This window comes from Simochromis diagramma, unplaced genomic scaffold, assembly GCF_900408965.1.
Source record: "Simochromis diagramma unplaced genomic scaffold, fSimDia1.1 OVJJ01000566.1, whole genome shotgun sequence".
NCBI classification, from domain to species: domain Eukaryota; kingdom Metazoa; phylum Chordata; class Actinopteri; order Cichliformes; family Cichlidae; genus Simochromis; species Simochromis diagramma.
Genome location: NW_024387387.1, coordinates 26,488 through 47,467, shown reverse-complemented (window position 1 = coordinate 47,467; position 20,980 = coordinate 26,488). Strand labels below are relative to the sequence as shown.

General features: G+C 40.7%; 2 long non-coding RNA genes and 1 pseudogene across 4 annotated transcripts; 2 read left to right on the top strand and 1 right to left on the bottom strand.

The window, feature by feature from the left end:
- The first annotated feature begins 1,549 nt into the window (after window positions 1-1,549).
- Window positions 1,550-20,980, top strand: LOC120720248. 3 transcript variants are annotated; one of them, XR_005692839.1, is made up of 4 exons: window positions 1,550-1,673; window positions 19,612-19,699; window positions 20,351-20,508; window positions 20,935-20,980. It is a non-coding gene; the product is annotated as an uncharacterized LOC120720248 (long non-coding RNA). The 3 variants fall into 3 exon arrangements; XR_005692838.1 differs by lacking the exon at window positions 1,550-1,673 and adding an exon at window positions 17,744-17,796 and having other exon boundaries at window positions 20,938-20,980; XR_005692837.1 differs by lacking the exon at window positions 1,550-1,673 and adding an exon at window positions 17,744-17,796.
- Window positions 4,747-9,984, top strand: LOC120720247 (annotated as a pseudogene).
- On the bottom strand, window positions 11,873-17,449 carry LOC120720252. The gene is made up of 3 exons (XR_005692844.1): window positions 16,957-17,449; window positions 12,433-12,550; window positions 11,873-12,345 (listed from the first exon to the last, which is right to left on the bottom strand). It is a non-coding gene; the product is annotated as an uncharacterized LOC120720252 (long non-coding RNA).

Below are 20,980 nucleotides of genomic sequence, written 5' to 3'. Positions count from 1 at the left end.
TCTTTATTTATAAAGCACTTTTCATACAAAAATGTAGCACAAAGTGGGCAGCCCACCCCACCCCGCCCTCCACACTCTCATTGACATAAACGATCATGGATACATATCCCCCCCCCCAAAGAAGCCCCCCAGCCAGGCTGAGAAGACAGGCAGAGCCCCAGCAGCCACGGTCGATCACAGCCCGGTGCAGAGAGCCCCCTCCGAGGAAACACTGGAGATATGACCCAATAAGAATATATATAAACAGGATAAAAAGATAAAATAAATAAGAATGGGATACAATATAACTTTTAGTTGAGTTTTGCGGCTGATGGAGGTGGGGACTGCTGAAGATTTGATTTAACACCTGGAAACATGGCTGGAAATGAAACAGCACCCTCTGCTGGCTGGATTGTATACTTTACTGTAAACGTTAACTGAAGCTCACTGATGTAAATCTAAGTTTTTAGTGGTTCATGTTTCCTCTTCCCAAAGTTAAGCATATGAGCAAAACTTTGATTAACTGAAGACAGAAAAAGGACAGTATACCCAAGCATGGACTGGACATTCACATACTAACATATTTGTCAACGTCATTTTAAATGAACACAAGTTACATGTGAAAATGCGGAGGGCCATTTTTAAATTTAGAATTGAATTTGAAAAGGAAAGCTTTAAAATATGAATGCTATAAGTTTTAATGAAATGCCAGCGGGAACAAAGCGTACACCACAACATTGATTATCTCAAGTATCCTACATCTTCCGTCTGCATCCAAACAAAACTGCAACCTCAGCCGAACAAACACATAACAGCTGAAAGGTCAGTGTGATAGTACGTGTGTCAGGCAGAACTACGCAATACTGACATGATAATCTCAAATACACCGTGTACTCAGATGTATCTTGATAAAGTGACATTGGGAGTTTTTCAAGCTCTTCTTTCCTTTAGACCCAACAGTTCTGACCTTGTGCTGACTCAGATTAATACAACAGTCAGCACAAGGAGAGAACCGATGATAATTTTTGAATTTCTTTGATACAATATCTCTGGCTTCAAAGGCTCAAGCCTCTGGACTCTGTCTATGTCGTCTTTATCATGGTGGCCTTGAAGACGTTGTCTGTGTATTTGTAGCTGCACAAAGATCAGGAGATGCAGCTACACAGGGGAAAAAAGGCTAGAAAGTGCCCAATTTAAACCCAATATTTCTCATAAGAATGAAGATGGACCATAGTAGGAGGATACACATCTGCAGATAGCCATTAAATGTCAGTCAGTACCTGTTGATCAAAATATACAGCCTCAAATCACAGCAACTGTCACCTACAAGTGTGAGGCAAAGACCCTCCAATAATAAAAAGAAAACCCCAACAATCAGATGAACCCCTTTAAGGAAGCACTTTGGTGACAGTGGGAAGGGAAAAACTCCCTCTTAACACGAAGAAACCTTATGATTTAGCTTTGGAGAAGGTGGAATCTTTAGAGGGAGGTTTCCATGATTTACCACCGCTGTGGACTCCACCTCCACCCCTTCACTCCTCATGGGTGGGGACAGCAGCAAGGATCCACGTGAAAACAGAGACAGCTGATGGCTCGCTCCACCTGCTGCAGAATCACCAGAGAACAGTTCAGAACTACTGAACAGTAGCCTTCAGCCACCTCATCCTCCTCATCCTCCATCAGAGCTGCAGAAGGTAAGAGGATCTGCACACCACTGACATCTGCAGCAACAATTCACCAGATTTCAATCCTCATGATTGTTCATACATCAACTTTACCCCCAAAACAGAAACAAGTGAGAGGGACTGTAGGGTCAACAATAGCTTCCTGTAGCTTCATTTCAAAACAAAAGCCACCTAGAGTACCGTATCACGCGCTGATGCCAATTTTTACTGTCTTGGTTTGAAAAATCCAAACCTTATAGCTGGTTATAACACCATAATTCCCTCCACACTCACCACCAAGCTGGAGCATCTGGGACTCAGCTCATCTATGTGTCTGTGGATCTCCAACTTCCTAACTGGCAGACCACAGGCAGTAAGGATGGGCGGACATGTCTCAGCCTCCACCACTCTCAGCACTGGAGCCCCCCAGGGGTGTGTTCTGAGCCCCCTGCTGTACTCTTTGTACACATATGACTGTGTGGCCACTACCAGCTCCACCACCATCATCAAGTTTGCTGACGACACCGTCGTGGTGGGCCTGATCTCTGATAACAACGAGACGGCCTACCTGAAGGAGATTAGGAATCTGGAGAACTGGTGCCAGAGGAACAACCTCCTTCTAAACGTCAGTAAGACAAAGGAGCTGATAGTGGACTTCAGCACTAAGCAGGAGAGGAACTACCAGACCCCCGTCATCAACGAGTGCCCAGTGGAGAGAGTGGACAGCTTCAAATACCTCGGAGTTCACATCACGCAGGACCTGTCATGGTCTTGTCACATCAACACCGTGGTGAAAAAGGCCCGTCAGCGTCTCTACCACCTCAGATGCTTGAGAGACTTCCAACTGCCCTCCAAGGTGCTCAGGAACTTTTACTCCTGCACCATAGAGAGCATCCTGGCAGGAAACATCTTAACCTGGTTCGGGAACAGCACCATGCAGGACAGACGAGCTCTACAGAGGGTTGTGCGGTCAGCTGAGCGCACCATCCGCTCCGAGCTCCCTGACCTGCACTCAATCTACAGCAGGCGGTGCTGGACCAAGGCCAGGAAGATCGTGAAGGACCTCAGCCATCCCAACAACAGACTGTTCTCTCTGTTGAGGTCAGGAAAGCGATTCCGCTCCCTGAAGACCAACACAGAGAGACTGAGGAGGAGCTTCTTCCCGCAGGCGATACGGTCTCTCAATCACACCACCACACAGTACTGACCCACACATATAGTTCTTACACACACACTGGACATTCTGGACATTGTTATCACTTCATTACTTAAATCACGCTGCTGTTATTGTATGCTGTATGTATATATTTATTTATATTTCTTCATACATTCTTATATAGTTCTATATTGTGTATTTTGTTGTACAGTTATTTTATTTTCAACTTTAATTTATATATTTTATCTTATTCTTCCCAGTTAAATTTACCCTTCATTCTAATTTGTGTTGTACAGTTATTTCATTTTTAACCTTAATTTATATTTTATTCCTTCCTAGTTAAATTTACCCTTTTTAATTTTTCATATTTATTTCCTATCTTATTCATAGCCTTTTCCTTTTTTGTTTTCTTTAGGTCACGAGCAGTTGTCCAAGCATTTCACTACATATCGTACTGTGTATGACTGTGTACGTGACAAATAAAATTTGAATTTGAATTTGGTTGCTATTAAAGTTTAAGACTCCCAACAAGCTGTGTGAGCAGAACAATACAAAGCAACAGTCTGAGTTCAGGGCTGGCTTCAACAAGAAGAATAACAAAAATGAACTCAACTCAAGGGTGAATTTTGGCTCCTTTTTAACAGCAGTAATTCATAGTTGAATAGTTTGGAGTCAGAAATACACTTTTAACCTTTAATTTCAAACTCTAGTCCAACAAGAGCCTTTTTCCATGCACTCTGACACAATAAAACCTGTAAGACAACATTTTAAAGAAACCTAATTGATTCAGCAGTATTACAACATAAGCAGTTACTTCCTCAATTCCCAACAACAAGCATCAGCAGCTCAGCCAGGTTACAGACTCAGACACCTACTGCAGTACAGCCTCCATGGACTTCATAGACAATTGTCGTCACCTGTTTATATTCATGGTTAAAGTAACTCAGTCTGTGTTAGCTGTTGATAAATACGAACTATTGTATCACCTCTCAAAACCATTTTTGCATTTCCTGTCAAACTATCCTGTCAGTTTAAGTCGGAGCTACCTTATTGTGACTTATTTTTAGGAGCGCTTCGTTTTTGTCGTACAGTCACGCCCACCCATTAATTACCACATCTTAAATGTAGGTTTGAAGACAAGGAAAAAAAATACTTATATAGTGCTTTTTTACTATATTTGAGCACTCAAAGTGTTTTCTTAACACAAGAACATTTGCCTCATTCATATACACATTTATACAAATGCTTTATTCTGTGCCAGAGTGCTTCTAAACTAATATAGATGCATTGAGGTCAACTCAGGGTTCAGTACCTTGCCCAAGGATACTTTTAACATGCAGACTAGAGGAGTTAGGGACCTTCCGGTAGCTGGGCCAACAGTGATAAATGGACCTTTAAATTGGTAAATGACCCACTTTACCTTCCAAGCCACAGTGACCTGTATTTGAAATTTATTTTGTATGGCCACTCATGTCATATCAGATCTGTAAAACACTTAGGCATTGTGGGTGTGTTTTCACCACGTGTTGAGAACTGGAACAGCAGTCTGGAAACCATGTTTGAGCATGAATGAACTTAAAAACAAAGATAAGGAGGACATGCCTTGCATCAAGGTGACCCCACACATGAGCATGCTCACAAGATAAGTCATATTTTTATGACTAGTTGGGAAAACATTATAACAAAAGTTGTGGAAAACAGCGAGTATATAGTCATTCCATTATATTGCTGTTAAGAGGCCAGTCGCACCCTCTCTGTCATATACTCATTCAAGGTAAAAATGTTGTTTACACTGACAGTTTTTTTTTTTTAGCCTACAGCTATTTCAGGTTCCATGGTGATGGAGTAAATTTGATTCTGTATAGGACTTTGATGTGGCTATGTTACAGTTTGATTGTGGCTGTTACTTTCTGTCCAATCAGAAAACTTGTGTCTTTCAGGTCTCTGTGAGCTGATTGTCTCCCCTCCAACATGCCCCACCCTCTGCTCTTCCTGTCTACTCTCATTGCACTTGCATGTAAGCATCGGCACAGCAGCCTAGAAGACCTGAATAGAAAGAGCATAATTAAATCTGAACAGTATAGGAATGAAAAAGCAGAAAGTGTTCATGGGCAGATATTTCTGCCATCTTCGTAAGAACTGCTAAATGATGACATCATGGTAGAAGTGTCGACCTTTCATGAAGTCGACACTTGAACGTACAGTACTTCCTGTTAAGGTATAGCTAACACCCGTCGTCTGTATGTTTTCAGGTGCTCAGCAGATAATTACACCGTCCTCAGTGTTGAACATCAGCTCATGTCCCATCACGTATTATGGAAAGAAGTATGAACAAATCTATGTGAGTAGAAACGTGATGTTTCAGAAGACCATTGTTATTTATTGATGAACTAAAGCAATCCTTGAATTATGTGTAACATTTTCAATTACAGCTCAGTAATAAAAATGGAAATAGTGGAGTAATATGGTGGGAATAAATATGTAAATAGCAAGTCATTTAATTACCATTATCATCAGTGATAATGCCCATGTAATTATCCTGTATCAACAGTGGTTGTAGACGAGTTGTAACACTTATGTAACTGTGTAATAAGAGGCAAGAATGTGGCAGTAATGTGGAAAGAAACACACACCTATGAGGCAAAACAGTTACTAATTATAGAGTAATTTTTGTAACACTGTAATAACATTGTGGTAATATAATGATACCATCTCTGCATTCAAGTTTTTATATATTGATTTGTGGTAGTAACCTCATAATAACAAGTTAATATTGAATGATGTTTTTAATATATAAGGAAACCATTAGCGTATAAAGTAAAGTTTGTTCTTGATGTTTGTCTCGGACTTCCCCAGGTGAACAGCACGACTGAAAACTTTGCGCTCTGCTTTGATGGTTTCTTCAAAACTCAAACTGGAGGAGACTGTCTTGTGGGGCCTGCAGCCAGCTATGTTACCTTACACATAAATTCAAAAAATTCAAAATTGGAATCACAAGTCCACCAAGAAGTGCCATCAATTAAGGCCAGTTTGAAATGCAACTTGGAATTCTTCATGGAATACACCAAGGCGACAAGTGTAAGTGTTGTTGATTGACATGAGAAGTCAAACTTGACTTTTAGAGTCCACAGCTTACAATTAACTGCTAAAACAATGAAATCAAGCATCCTGATTGTGTCTGGATCTTTGTTCACCCTTTACAGGCCGATTTGTATCTGTTAACTTTTGGGAAACAAGCAGCTCTATTTGTGTTCACAGATGTGACAACTAATGTGGTGAGTATGACTTTGTATGTAAACACTTGTGTGTGTGCTTTAATATGAGAGAACCATTTTATGCACCAAATAATCTGGTAGATACTTTTCACTCTTGGGCTGAAAGGCACATATAGTTCACAAATCTCACAGCACATGAAAATGAAAAACACTAAATGGAGACTGGGCGCCATAACCAGCCACAGCTGGCTGCTTTGCATTCCCATACCACTGTTTGTGGTATTAGTGTTTTTACCCCTAAATCACTCTTCTGCATTAAGTGTAGGGTGTAAGTCTGCTGTTTACCTCAGCTCTCAATGCGTCCACATTTACTTACTCTTTATGAGTAAGTAAACTTTGTAAAGTTTGTGAAAGGAGTGCAATATGAGTTGATGAGTCAGTGAAGCTAATTTCTGTCTGATGACAGTATATTAAAAAGTAGTTTATAAGGTATACTACGTATCTGGCTGGCCACTAATCAACGTACATCTGGAAGTACAACATTCTTCTTTTCTATTAGATGACCTACAGATTACTTACTGCACCTTTAATATGTCTGAAATGATTTGCCTCAACTCTGAGATCATGATATGAGTTTTGTGCGGTTCTGCTTAGGACTTGGAAGTTTACATCGGTGGTATCAAAGTGACTACAGTGTACAAGAATACAATACAAGATATCAGTGGATGCAGACACTCAGGTTGGTGAATCTCAGGCTCATTACTTTGATGTTGGGATGTTACAGGGAGTGCTGTGCCTTTCTGCTTGCTCTTGTTGGTTTTTAAACTAAAGTAAACCGTCCATCACTTCTCAGGTATTGCATATGAACCTGAAGCTGTGGTGAGCGCTGATCCAGAAACCTGCTCCAAACTCACCTGCAGTCCTTGAAACCATTGGCTGTGGTCCACTGGAGCGTTGTCAAGGAAACAACACGTGAATATAACCCCATTTATATTTAAAAGAAAGATCTGATGCGTTAAGGGATTTTTTTTTAATGTAATTTAATTAATTTTTTTTATTTTGTGTATTTGGTCTCTTCCTCATCAGCGGCTTATGAGGTTAGTGGTTGATTGTTTTCTTCTTTGCTTCCATCAGCTGTGTAGTGGACACCACCTGTACTGTGACTGGCCCAACTGTCATCAACGTCCACGGCCAACTCAAATTCATCAAGGATCGGTGTGCTTACTCTCTGGTTTCTATTCCGTCAATCCCAAACCTGTACCTCGTGGCAAATTTCAGAGACGGCCGTCGTGAAGATGTGAGCTTTTTGGACAGCGTGATACTGCGTCTAGATGGGCCAGGTGTTCATATTCACCTGGAACAAGGCGGGAGAGTTTGGGTAAGCTTCCTCAGGCAAGCTAAGGGTACATCTTTAACCATATTGCCATGTACATTGTTGCAGCCATTCCCCGATTCTCAATGGTGCTCATGGGAATTAATTAATGGTCATAACAATTCGGTCGATAGTTGGTCAGTGGTGCAAGTTTAGGTTATGCAAAGAAACTGCTGTGTCTCCTCGCATCGTTCTTCTCAGGGCTGTTAGAAGCAGTTCTTTCAGAGCTGCTGAACTCAGTGGTTGTTGCTGTGAAATCAGCCTGTTTGTGTGTTTGACATGTTTCACTCAGTGTTTCCTCCACTTTATCTCTGCTGTGATGCAGCTGGACGACTCCATGTTGACCCTTGAAAGTTTGCCTCAGCTGGTTCATGGTGTGCAGCTCTCTAAGGACCAAACTGGAGTCACTGCCAAGCTGTCACTCTCCAACCTCAACATTTCTGTCTTCTTTGACGGCTACACCGCACAGATCCTCTTAGAAGGTACAGAAGATAAAGTTTAATTCATGTAACGTAAACTGTAAACTGTGCTGTTATTTATTGTGCTGTTGTGTCTGCTGCTGATGTTGCAGATATTCTGTTTGTATGAATGAGCCTGAACTTTGTTGTTTGTCGCCCCCTAGCTGTGAGATGCAGTACAGTGAGCCTGCTGACAGCACGATCGACTGCAACAGTGTGACTGAACGGTGAGCAGACTGATCCACACAGAAGGGAACATCTGTGTTGTACCTTGATCTCTGTTCTAAATTATATGGTACATCACATGTGACTGCAGCGTAGATGGAAGATAAACACAACTGATGACAGATTATTATTTTATTGTCTTCAACTTCTTCTTCTATCTGTGGTACAGCTGTAATCTCCTGAAGGAGGCGCCCTTCTCCTCCTGTAACACTGACATTGACCCAGAGCCCTACATAACCGCCTGCACCAACACTTTGTGTAAATATCCTGCAGTGGACGGACTCAACTGTCAGTTCCTGAAGGCCTACGCCAGAACCTGCAGTCTACACAACCACGCTCTGGATGGCTGGACATCAAAGACCGGCTGCTGTAAGATGTTAATAAGACCTTAATAAGACATTAATAAGCTCTCCTTTGTTAAAGACCTGAACTCTGGAGTTTTAGAGCTCCCATGTTTTCAGGATAATACATCAGTGTGTTCCTCTGTAGCCTCTGAGGCCTTCTGTCAGGACAGGACCTGCAGCGATCACGAGTTCTGTGGTGAGAAGACGGTCGGTGGTGACACTCGCTGCTTCTGTCGGGCCATTTTTGCCTCCAAGTACCAAGCAAACAACTCTTTGGGTACGACAGCTGTGACATCACCATGACAACAGGGCTGAATAATGGAGGAAAACTTCTAACTGTGATTTTTCTGACTGATATTGTGACGTTCAGGTGATGCAACGGTCTGCATGCAGGACTCTGCTTCAGTCACTCTGGTCGGTTGTCTCCTGGAGGACAAAGACATCAATTACTCTGCTTTACAGCTCATCGACCCGACCTGCAGGGGTCAGGTGGACGAGCTCACCCACATGGTGACCTTCAGCTTCAACAGCAGCAACAGCTGTGGGACGGTGGTCACGGTGGGTTTCATTTCCTGCTGTTTAAGCTTTGATCTCTGCGAATTCTAAAATTTTTGGTCATCTGAAGTTTATACCAGTCAGTCAACATCTTAAACAGTATCAGATGTTAAAGATGAAACAATGAAGAACTTGCTTAGTATCTGATTATGTGACCCTGCAGACCAACAACAGCTACATCATCTATAAGAACACCATCAGGAGCCAGAATTACTCTTTTGATGTTATCACTCGCAAAGACCAAGTCCAGATCGACTTCTCCTGTGTTCACAGTCAGCCGAACATCAACACTGCAACCTTCAGAATCAGAGACTGGTTTGTAGTGGCTGCTAGGTATTGTTTGAATATTTGTTAAAATGTGGGCATTGTTAATAGTGCAAATGTGTGCATTCTGCAGCTCCGTTGCACAGAAAATCTCATGTGGAGCTTGGAATTACACTCTGATTATCAAGGCCTACACCGACGCTGGGCGGACACAAGTTGTGCAGCTGAACAGTGAAGTGAGACTGAACCAGAGGATCTGGGTAGAGCTGGAGACTAATGGGCTGGATGGAAGCATGGTCACTGTGGTGAGCGACTCCTGCTGGGCAACCAACCAGGCATCACCTACCAGCAGTCCAAGACATGATCTGATCATTAACGGTGAGAGATACTCAGAGTCACTCATAAGTCCACTTTGATCACCTTTATCAGCTCCTCAATAACGTGTATTTTCGTGGTTATGAAAAGCTGTGCGAACCCCGCTGACCTGACAGTGGCAGTGGAGGAAAATGGACTGGGAACCTCCACCTTGTTTTCGTTCAACATGTTCCGGTTCACTGGGGGTTCTGGTGAAGTCTACCTGCACTGCAAACTCCACCTGTGTCCCAAAGAGGAGACCAGCTGCATACCAGTAGGCCTCGCTGTCAAACACTCATAGCAAGCTTTACCTATTCATCCCACCTGTTATAGGAGGGCTTGATTTTTTATGCACAAACCTAACCATCTATTCATTGTTCCAAAGCACACCATTAACATATATGGTCATATATAATCATTTTGGTGCTTTAAGTAAAGCAGGTGCATGTGTTACGTTCTAACTAAACACCTGGTTTATTACTAGATTATATTGTTCTGTACATTTTTATCCTCACTTAACTACACTCACAGCACAACACTGAAAACATGAAGTGAATTCAGTTGTATTTTGTTTGAACGTCCAGAATTGTAATGCAGCAGCTCGCAGACGCAGATCAGTTGGATCCAAATACGAAGGTGAAGCCTCCATCGGCATGTCCTGGACTCATTAGGTAACTTCAGGTGACAAATCTAATGAGTGGTGTAAGAAGTAAGATTGGCTGCGAACAGAATCACGAGAGGGCAAGAGTGGTTTCCATGCTGACTACGACTGAATGACCAGTTGCCGACCAAATGCTGAACATTGTTTTTGAGGACAGTGTTCAGCAGACACACAGAGAAACACTACTTTACTCCATCTTCTTTATTCAATATTATTTATATAGTGCCAATTCACACCAAAAGTTGCTTTGAGGCACTATATATTGTAGAGGCCCTACAATTATCTTTATTGTTGTATTTTCTGCCAAAAAAAAAATAAAGAATGTGGCAACAACCAGCCTGAGTTTGATCCTTGTTTTCTGGCTCAAACACCATTCAGGTAGAAATCCAGTAATTATCCAGCTGACGATTTCTCCTTTTACGCCACCTAATGGAGTCAAAAGCATACAGTGTATCACTATCCTGGGTGATTTGACCAAGTGTTTTTAAGATTTTGGACTTTCGTTTTATTTATGTAAATATTCTATTTGACTCTTGGTTTACTTGTTTATGTGGTTTCCTGCATTTTCCTTGTGCCTTGATTTTAGCTACCCTTTCATTGGCTCATCCTTCAATTTAGTTTACCTGTGTCTCGTTATCCCCGGCTTTCTCCACTTCCCCTTCTCCGTGTACATATAGTGCTGTATTGGACTTTGAAGTCTGTTCATCTCATCTCTGTGTTTCTGCAAGCTTTACATTTCAGTTGTTTATAGCTTCCCCCCCCCTTGAGCACACAGTTTTTGATGAAAACAGAGAGGTGTGACCATAGCAAACAGGAAACTAATGTTGTAGGAGATGAGGCAAGCACTGAACTATTTTAAATCTTGTTAGGCAGAATTTAGAAGTTGACCACACATGTACACAATACTATGCACCCCAGATTATTTCAGAGCATTAAAAACAAAACAAAAACTAAGCTTTATGCAAAAGACTACAAGAATTTCTGAATTTTTTGGGATGAGTTTTTGGGTTCACTTTCTCACAAGAAGAACGCCGGTGAGATTTGATCCAGGAGTTTAAATCTGTACCATGACCGCTTTCGTGCATTTTTCAGGATGTCAGTGGGGCAGTTTGAGGTTTGGTTAGCAGAGTTGGGAAGACATCTGTGGAGGCAGAGAAGTAATTTTAGGGAACTGACTGACAGGGAACAGGAGCAGCTTCTAGCTGTGTATCTGAGGTAAAATAAAGGCCTGAATACTTGCAGATGGTTTTGAGCTTCTAGAAATAAATTGAACACATCATTTTTGAAGTGAGAAATGTATTTGGTGACTCAAAGTCCTCCAAGAAGCAAGTCCTTCCACTCAGTTTCTTAAAAGCCTCCTGACACTTTAAACATTAGAAAAATTTATTTCAGTTGGCTGTTTAATGTTTTTGCCAAGTACTCTTTAAAATACCAGAATAGAGAGGATGGAGGATTTAAGTTTATTAGATTGATCAGTATTGCTGAACTATGAAATATTTTGAGTGCAGTGTGTTTTTTGCATACAGGCATAACAGAATAGCTTTAGTGTTTTGTTTTTTTAAACTTGAGAATGAACTTATACAAAATGCAGCAAGATATTCAAAAAACAGTTTTAATGATTAAAAAATACACTATATCGGATTCATATCGGTATCGGACACATAAAGTGGTATCGTGCCATCTCTAGTATATATAGAATGTGGTAACTGAAGTATACACAGAGGGAAATTCAGGGAAGTGCAGACAGCCATGTAGAACGAGACCCAGCTGAACTAAATTATCAACAATGGCACAAGGAAAGCACAAGCACACCAACTCAAAATAAACCAAAAATGTCATAATTATATGTCAAGTTTATTTCTAAAGTACATTTAAAAACTACAGCTGATGATTAAAGTTATGTACATCTAAAAGAAAATTCAAGTAACATAAAACAGAGGACACAATCAAAGTTTAGATTCAACAGTTTTTCCAAACAGTTAGAGTTGAAGCATTCGCAGAGACAATCCTGTGTTTCATCCCTGACAACCAAATACAGCACCGAGCTCCTGTCAGAGCTTCACACTGCAGCGATAAAGCTGTGCTGCACAGTGGGGACCTAAACATAATCATCAAATTAATGACAATGATAACACGATCACATGCTTAACTTGTTACAGACAAATATACACAATACACCTTTTACCTGACATCCTGTCAGAAAACACTGGAATTCACCCTACACCTAAAAATTTCCATGTATGGTGAATCCTAGATGCACTCCAGCTGTCGATGGTGTACTGCCCACAACTCAACAATGGCCTCTGGGAACAGACATAAATAAAAAGTTGTGTAATGTTCAATCTCACATCCTGTCCAACCTTTTGGAATGAGGTCTGTCACACTAGGTGTTTTGGCAAGATGCACTCCAGAAAACATGCCTGACACCTTTTCATTGACATTTACATTAATTTTAATGTAAATCAAATTAATTTGATTTGCATTAATTAACATTAATTATGTGTAACCACATAATTTCCTCAGGGATTAATAAAGTATTCTGAATGTGTCATTTAGTTCAGAATCAGAATCAGAATCAGAATCAGAAAGGGTTTTATTGCCAAATGTTGAGCAGGTTTACAACATTAGGAAATTGCTGCGGTGCTTCAGTGCAAACATAGTGTCATAAATAGCACTTAAATAGACATGAAAAAATAAAAGTAGGAATAAGAATTAAAAGTGCTACGTAGAAAGACATGTGCATGAGATATACATGAGATATATACATGAGAATAAGAATTAAGAGTGCTACATAGATAGATATATACATGAGTGCAGGTGGTGATCAGTGCCAAACATGGAATGATGCAGTGACACAGCGTAGGGTCATGTGTTAGTGGTGGGAACAGTCATATGGTTATTGTTCATGTGTCCAACAGCAGAGGGGAAGAAACTGTTCTTATGGCGAGAGGTTCTGGTGCGAATGGACCGGAGCCTCCTGCCTGAGGGGAGCAGGTCAAACAGACTGTGTCCAGGGTGAGAAGGGTCAGCTGAGATCCGAGCTGCACGCCGCAGTGTCCTGGAGGTGTACAGGTCCTGCAGAGATGGGAGTCTGCAGCCAATCACCTTCTCAGCAGAGCGCACAACACGCTGCAGTCTCTGTTTGTCCCTGATAGTGGCTCCAGCATACCACACTGTGATGGAGGAGGTGAGGATGGACTCGATGATTGCAGTGTAGAACTGCATCATCGTCCGTGTTGGCAGGTTGGCAGGTAGTTCACTAATTAGTAGCATTTACCGTCACGACAGTGGTGATGTCTTTCAATTTGTAGCACAGCAAGTTTTTTGTGTTTATGATTCTGTGAGAATCGCTCCACATGGTTTTCCCAAAGTATGTTGATTTCCTCAAAATCAAATGTGAAATGCGCCCTTATATCTGCTCCTCCCAAGCCTTGACATTCTAGATGTCTCATCCAAGTTTTTATAAATCTCAAAATACCTAAAAATTGTCTTTGTGTCCTTGCATGATGATACTGTAACTAGTTTTGTGTTTTTGCAAATATTTTGTTGACTCCTTTCAAATAAAGGGGGTTTTCACATACTTCACTCAAGTAAAATTGTTAAAAGTTAAATTGTCTACATTCCCCACTGGTTCCTGGTCCCTAAAAAGGTACCGTCTGAGCAGAAGCAGATGTGGATTAAAGTTGTTGTAATATGATGGCATTAACAGGACTCTAACAGTGTGAATACACAGTCATCCCAAAGATGAGGTGCAGTGAGGGTGACACGAAAACTTTCAGTGCATGCAAAATGACATCATTGCACTGAAAGATCCTCATTTTACACTCGGCTCCACTAAAATCCCATCTCGATGCAGTCTGGCCAGTTTAAAATACGTGTTCTTGCACAAAAGCACAACCAGAATACCATGTGATTCATGTGATTGAAAAAGTGAGACTGTGATGAAGATGATGTACATATGACAAAAATAAAATTTTTGCAAGAAATGCATTTTGAAAGTACACATAGTGTACTTTCTGTGGTGCAGTTTGTTAGCCCGAGTACATAAGCATACGCCGACAGATGTTCACCATCAGAGAAGCATGTACAAACTTAACGGTTCTTGATTCAGAGCCCAAATGTCAGAGTAAAGGAAGGCTTTCAGAATGTAAAGTGTGTGTTGTTGTTAGCTGTAATAAAATCCCAGTGGGAACAAAATGTACACTAAAGTCCTTATTATCCAAAGTGTTCCACATCCTGTATCTGTGTCTACACCGAGTCAAAGCAACATGACGTATAATGGGGTTTTTCAGATGAGTGTGTTAAGGACTGATAACAACTACGTAACACTGACACGATAACCTGTAAACATGCTGTGTACTCAAATGCATCTTTTGATATTTCAGAGGGCTGATAAAGGGACTGTGGGAGCTTTTCTATCTGTTACACCCAATAATTCTGACATGAAGCTGATGCTAATGACACTTACTAGAGATTTTTGTCAAACATCAGAAAACCTGCTCACAAAGGATTGGATCAATGGGTCAGTGAGTCCAAAGACTAAGCACAACGATCCTTCTAACATCTTTAAATGTAATGACCAATATTTTACACCCTGTTATGTTCCCTCCATTCATCCACTAAAATTTAAAATTTGGGTTAAAACCTTTCAAACTTCAACATGGCATGTGTAAACATACTCGTTTTCTTAACCCTTGTGTGGTGTTCATATTTTTGTTACTCAGCCAGTGTTCATGGGTCTGGTGGACCCGCCAGAGTTTTGGCTTTCCAAATTGACACTATCAAACAATTTTATGTTAAATTACTCAACAGATGTTTACTTCATCCCAATTACAAGCCATATGAACAGCAAACATGGTTAATTTTTTCCCTTTACCTTTGTTAGATCACATTTATGAATTAATGTGCTTCTCGTTTTTTTGTTTTTTTTTTATAAAATGTTATAAAAAACATAAATCAGTTATAATCAAGTGGAGTGAGTGGAAAGACACAACACATTTACACGTGAAGCAATATGTTTCACAACTAAATGGGATCAGCTGCTCATCAATGGTGACATTAGGCCCAGGGTTGTAAAACAGGGGGAGGTGGTGCACACACTTATCCCACACTGTCCTGATGGCAGCTAGCTTGTCTTTCTGCCGTCGAGCTGGTCTGTCGTCTCGGTTATCAAAACGGATAATCCTGGAAATTTTGTGGAAGTTTTCCAGAGACATTGATGCACGGAAAGGTTCTTGCCGGGTTCTGCATCCCACAGGGATTCTGTGGATTCCCCTTTGGACCTGAAAACTCCTGCAAGGATAAGAACCCCAAAGTAGGCCTTTGGGGTTCTTAGATGAATTTGGTCCATCTCCTTCCACCTCTCTCCAAAAACACACCTTCCTTCTAGATTACTGCAATCCAGAATAATTTTCTGGATGGAATCTGGGATGAAAAGCTCAAATGAAGACTTGATGTCCTGCACATCAGCCGTGTTGGACCTGGCTTATCACAGTAGCAGCTCTGCAGGGTGGCTGGTTTCTTGGGCAAGAAGACCATTCAATTTCACCAGTTATTGACATCCATATTTCTTCACTTGCTGTCTGGTGGGCTTGTTCTGGTCCTGGAGCTGGCTGCAGATGGGGTACTCGTCTTTGTTTTGTTACTAAATGGTGCTCAACCTCATCCTCTTCTTCAAAGTCACTGTCAGACTCTGAATTTTCAGAAATGTGAAATATTCTGAAACCTCTTTGTCAACATCATCATCCGAAGCCCCTCTCTCTTCCAAAATCAGTTGGATGGCCCTCGCAGCAGATAATCTTTTGCCATCTTGATCAGTTGTGGTAAAGAACCACACTGGCAAAGTCTTATTTATAGTATTATGCCCCTAATTTGCAGGTGGGACAAGGTATGAGAAAATAAAATTTGGATCCCTCGAGAAAGAGGGTAAAATGTCCGGGAATGTCAGAGCAGACGGTGTAGATAGTTGAATTTTCAACAATGTTGCAACTTTGTGCGAGAGCAGGAGGGGAAGAAAACACTATCAGCAGCACCAGAAAGGAGGAAGACAGAGTGTGGGAACACAGGACCTACACTTTCAACACTTTTATTAGGCCTGGGTCCAGTGGACCTGAACACCTTGTATGTAATGTAAATGCGTGGGGGGAGGTACAGTATGAGGTCATTGAAAATTAGTTCGGATTTATGTTCTTCACAGAAAATAAGCCAAAGCCAATGAATTTCAGGTTGAAAAAATAACTTGAGACTTGAGAAAAAGACTTGCTGAGGCTCAGAAAGCTGGAGCTAAAAATACAACATTAACAAAAATTTTCCAGGTGTCAAGAAGTGGAGTGAGAAGGATCATCGATACATTCAAAGACAGCCAGACAGTACAGAACAAGCCTGGCAGAGACTGGAAGGAATAGATCTCAAAGACTGGACAGAAAACTAATGAGAGACGTGTCTAAAGACCCCAGAACAACCAACTCCTAGCGAACCTCGTCCCCACAGTGAAACACGGTGAGGATGCTTCATAGTGGAAGGAAACATGAAGAAAGAAAATGTGACAACCCTGAAGGAAAACATCAAGCAGTCAGCAGCAAAACTGTGCTTGGGTCTTCACTTTGTCTTCCAACATAACCGCAAAACAAAACAGACGTGGCTCCTTCAGGAAGCGATGAAAAACCAGCTCACAATGAGCATTACTGACTGGCCTGCACAAAGTCCTGACCTGAAGCCTGCTGAACATCTGTGGAGGGAACTGAAGACCGAGCTCCATAAAAGATGATCGTCAAATCTGGAGGTGCTTGAGAGTTTTGCAAAAGAAGAAAAGGCTGGGGTTACTCGGTTCAGGCTGTTATCCAACAGAGACCACACACAGCTGACTGTTAGCATCAGTGACGCTAATAATTCTGACCCTGCTAGTTTTGTGTTTTTGCAAAGTAAGAAGTAATGTGAGCATTCAAAATAAAACTAGGATGTTTGAACACGCTGTTTTAAACATTCCTGCTCTGTTTAATGAAATGTTCATTGAGCGACTAATGACCTACCAACACGTTCTCACTCCCAACTCTTCAAACGTGTGACGCATGGTCAGGCTCCCTCTGCTTCACTTATGGACGCGCAGGGTACCCCTCTCGCGTCGGGAATTGACGTGAAGGGTCCTCCGATTGAAGAGATTGCTGCGGAAGAGCCTGTTGTCGGTATATTTAGACATTTTCCAAATCACATTGTAGTGACGTATACAGAACACAATAAATTATATAATGTAAACAACTACCTGAAAAACAGGTAGAACCATACTTTTGTATCGTTTATTGCATTTACGGAGGGAGTGATGTATGCTGGGTAATGGCACAGCTAGCTACTGGGTTTATTCACCCGCTTCGGCTGTTATCAGTCAATACAATGGGCGTTATTAGCACAAATCAGTCCCATAGATATGGGCCATCTCCTGCTAGATTGTTCAGAAGGTTGTTCTCATCCATCCAGATGGAGGATCACTAACAGGAGCGTGGAAGACTCCAGAATCCACTCTGGCTGGAATCCGGTGGATATGCAGTGTGTACAGGTAAGACCATTTAAACGGACAGCATTTATAGAATGACTATTAAAAGTCAGCGAGTGTCAGTAATGTTAATGTGGTTATCTTAGTAATACACCGAGTGCTAATATAACAGCTTTAAGATGCATTTGTAGATATTATTACGTGTTTTACCGTCTTTATGGTGCTAGCTTAAAGTTACGGTGTAAACGTTAGCTTATATTGGAGTAAAGCTGTTACTGTTTAAACAATGTTAGCACAGAAATATTAGCTTCTGTCATGACTGATGAAGTTACTAGTTATTTTTTTATTTTTATTTTTTTATTCATATTTTGGATGGACAGAAACATTAACAAATATACAACTGGAATAATCATACTGTCAGTTCTCTGTCCGTTTCTTAACAACAACCAACAAATAAGGACTAACAGTAACTAAGACAAACAGACAAACAAAAAAAAAAAAAAAAAAACCCAGGAGAAACAAAATGATATACCGCCTCCTGGGAAACATCAGCAAAAACAAAAGCAATGGGGGCAAAACACCCAGGTGCCTAAAAACAAAACATAACCTTGACCACTGATGACATTAAGACAATTTCTTCCCTCTACTGACTTTCAAAGCAAAAAAAAAAAAAAAGACAACAACAATAATACCAATGACACATGAAACCCCCCCCCCCCCCGAAAGAACATTTATCATAATATCTAGGAGACATTGTCGATGTACAACAAAAAAGGACCCAGACCTGCTCAAAAATATCTTCTCTCCCCTTAATTCTGTACATAACCCGTTCATATGATGCCATCTTAGACATTTGTTCAGTCCATTCCCTGAGAGAACAGGGGCTGGATGACTTCCAGTGCCTAAGTATTATCCTGCATCCAGTTATGAAAGCCAGACGCATCCACAATCTCTGTTTTTTTGAAAGGATATTATTGTCAGGTAACAGGCCCAGGACACATACAGCTGGAGATTTAGAAAGATTGAGTTTAAAAATATCATTCACCAAGTTAATGATCCCATCCCACAAATAATCATTTACTAGTTAATAAAGTTTTCAGTAAAGTGATTAATCGCAGCCACAGACTGACAGCAAATATCTCGATTAGCTTCAGTGCATCTGTAATAAATATGTGCAAGTTTCAGTGCTTCGTTTAAACTGTATGATACTTATACTGACCCAGGGTCAGTGTAAAATACAATCCTAGCTGTGTGAACAAAGCCTGGCTCCTTTAATCCTGCATGACAACCTCAGGATGCAGGTTATTATTACTCTTTCCTGCTGGCACACCTGTTACACCTGAGAGTCAGCTAGAAACTTACAGTGACGTGGACATCATGCAAAGACTGCCAGACTCTGTAATACTGCAAATGATCAGTGACTCAAGTTAACACTAAACTTTAAACAGTACCTCTGTGTCTCTGTGTGCTGAACATTTAGGATTGAGTCAGGCTGCATTGACTGTGGGACTTTAATGTGTTAAAAGCAGGTTGAAGACGGCTCAGAAACATTTGAAGATTAAAATTCAGCATTATGGCTGCTGGTGGTTTGTAAAGCCTCTACTCAGCTGTATTTTTGTTACTAATTTATGTTTGTTTAACACAGATTTCAGAAGAGCAGATATGCTTAATAGTTTAATTAGATTTCATTTGTCAGTGTGGGACTGCTGAGTCACCGGAAGAACTCATTTCATTCATTCTCCACATGATGTTCATTTACAGAAATGTTTCACAGGAACTGATTTCTCCCAAAGGGTGAACTAGTGTGTTTCCATAGATTACCTCTGTATGAATGTACTTTTAAATGAAGGCAAGTGTTTGTCCTTTTTTGTTCCTCAGGTACAGTACGTGATATCAAGGGCAGGCGGTCAACACTGGGGACAAGAAGCAGACGTACTTCCAAGAGGGAGCTGCAGTGAGGTCAGAGGTCAGAATCTGAAACAGCTCAGGTTTATATTTTAGAGGGTATAAAAAAATCAAAATGTATTTATAAAGAAACCTTTAAATAATAGTCATAATTATGATTATTATAAGAAATATAATATCAGCTGGGATAGGCTTCATCCTCCCGCAACCCTGAATTGGATACATTGTATTCCAATTATGTAATCTGATCATTTACAAACTCAAGGTATCTAATCAAAATGTAAGTAATAATTATAAAATGGGAAAGCAGAAATAAGTGTGACATGAATGTAAATGTGTGAGCTGACATAGAGGACAGCTACATGTAGTCTGAAAAACCTTTGTTGTCAAGTTTGCAGGTTTATCAGCACAAGACATTCTTACATAGAAGAGACGTTAAAGTCTCTGACTCAGTGAAGCATTATTGGTCCCGTCTGTTTGGATAAATATAGTAAGTTGATGTTTGTCCATTTATTGACACATTTTCTTAAGTGCTTATCCAGTTCAGGATCACAGTGGAGCTGCAGCTGGATATGTTCACTAAATAAACCTTCCAAAAGTTAACAATAAACCTGCATCCATGTACGTTGTTCTCCACAGGATGAGAAAATCAAACTGGAAGACTGTGGAACATGTTAATAAATGTTTGTGTTTATGCCTGTGTCTTTCACAGGAGGCGCTGGAAGGTTTCCCTAATAGTTCCTGGTGAATCAAAGCAGAACCATAAAGGTTGCTGGACTGCATGATGGCCTTACCCCTGAGCAGTCATCCTGTTAAAGGAGGAACCAGTTAGAAGCTGTTTTCAAAGTAGCTGAGCAGATTTCATCTCAAGTAAGCAATTAACTGTTTGTTCATCTGTTCTGCCACTTAAAGAGCATTTAAGGACGTCTTTTGAGTGTCCAGTTGAATTAATTCTACTGGCTCTCATGGTCATTTGTGATTATAGACATATTTTTCATCTTCATCCAGCTATTTAGTAAATTCTATCTATTTAGTAATATCCGTCAGCTATAAAATGTAATATAAATATAAAAATATCTAAATATCTCCTGTCCTTTATGTTTTAATGATGTAAGTCTGTTATCGTGTTACATTAGCATTCCTCACATATCAATGAGATGCTGTACAGTACAATCCTACTGACACAGCAGAGGGATAACGACGGCTATTCAACATCGTTACACGACACATTCGAGCTGCATGACGCAGACAAAGTGACTAAATCGTCTTTTTTGTGGTTTATTGTCTTCAAACCAGCAGACAAAGCCGATGGCAGAAGATGTCAGAGAAGAACTTCAGGCCG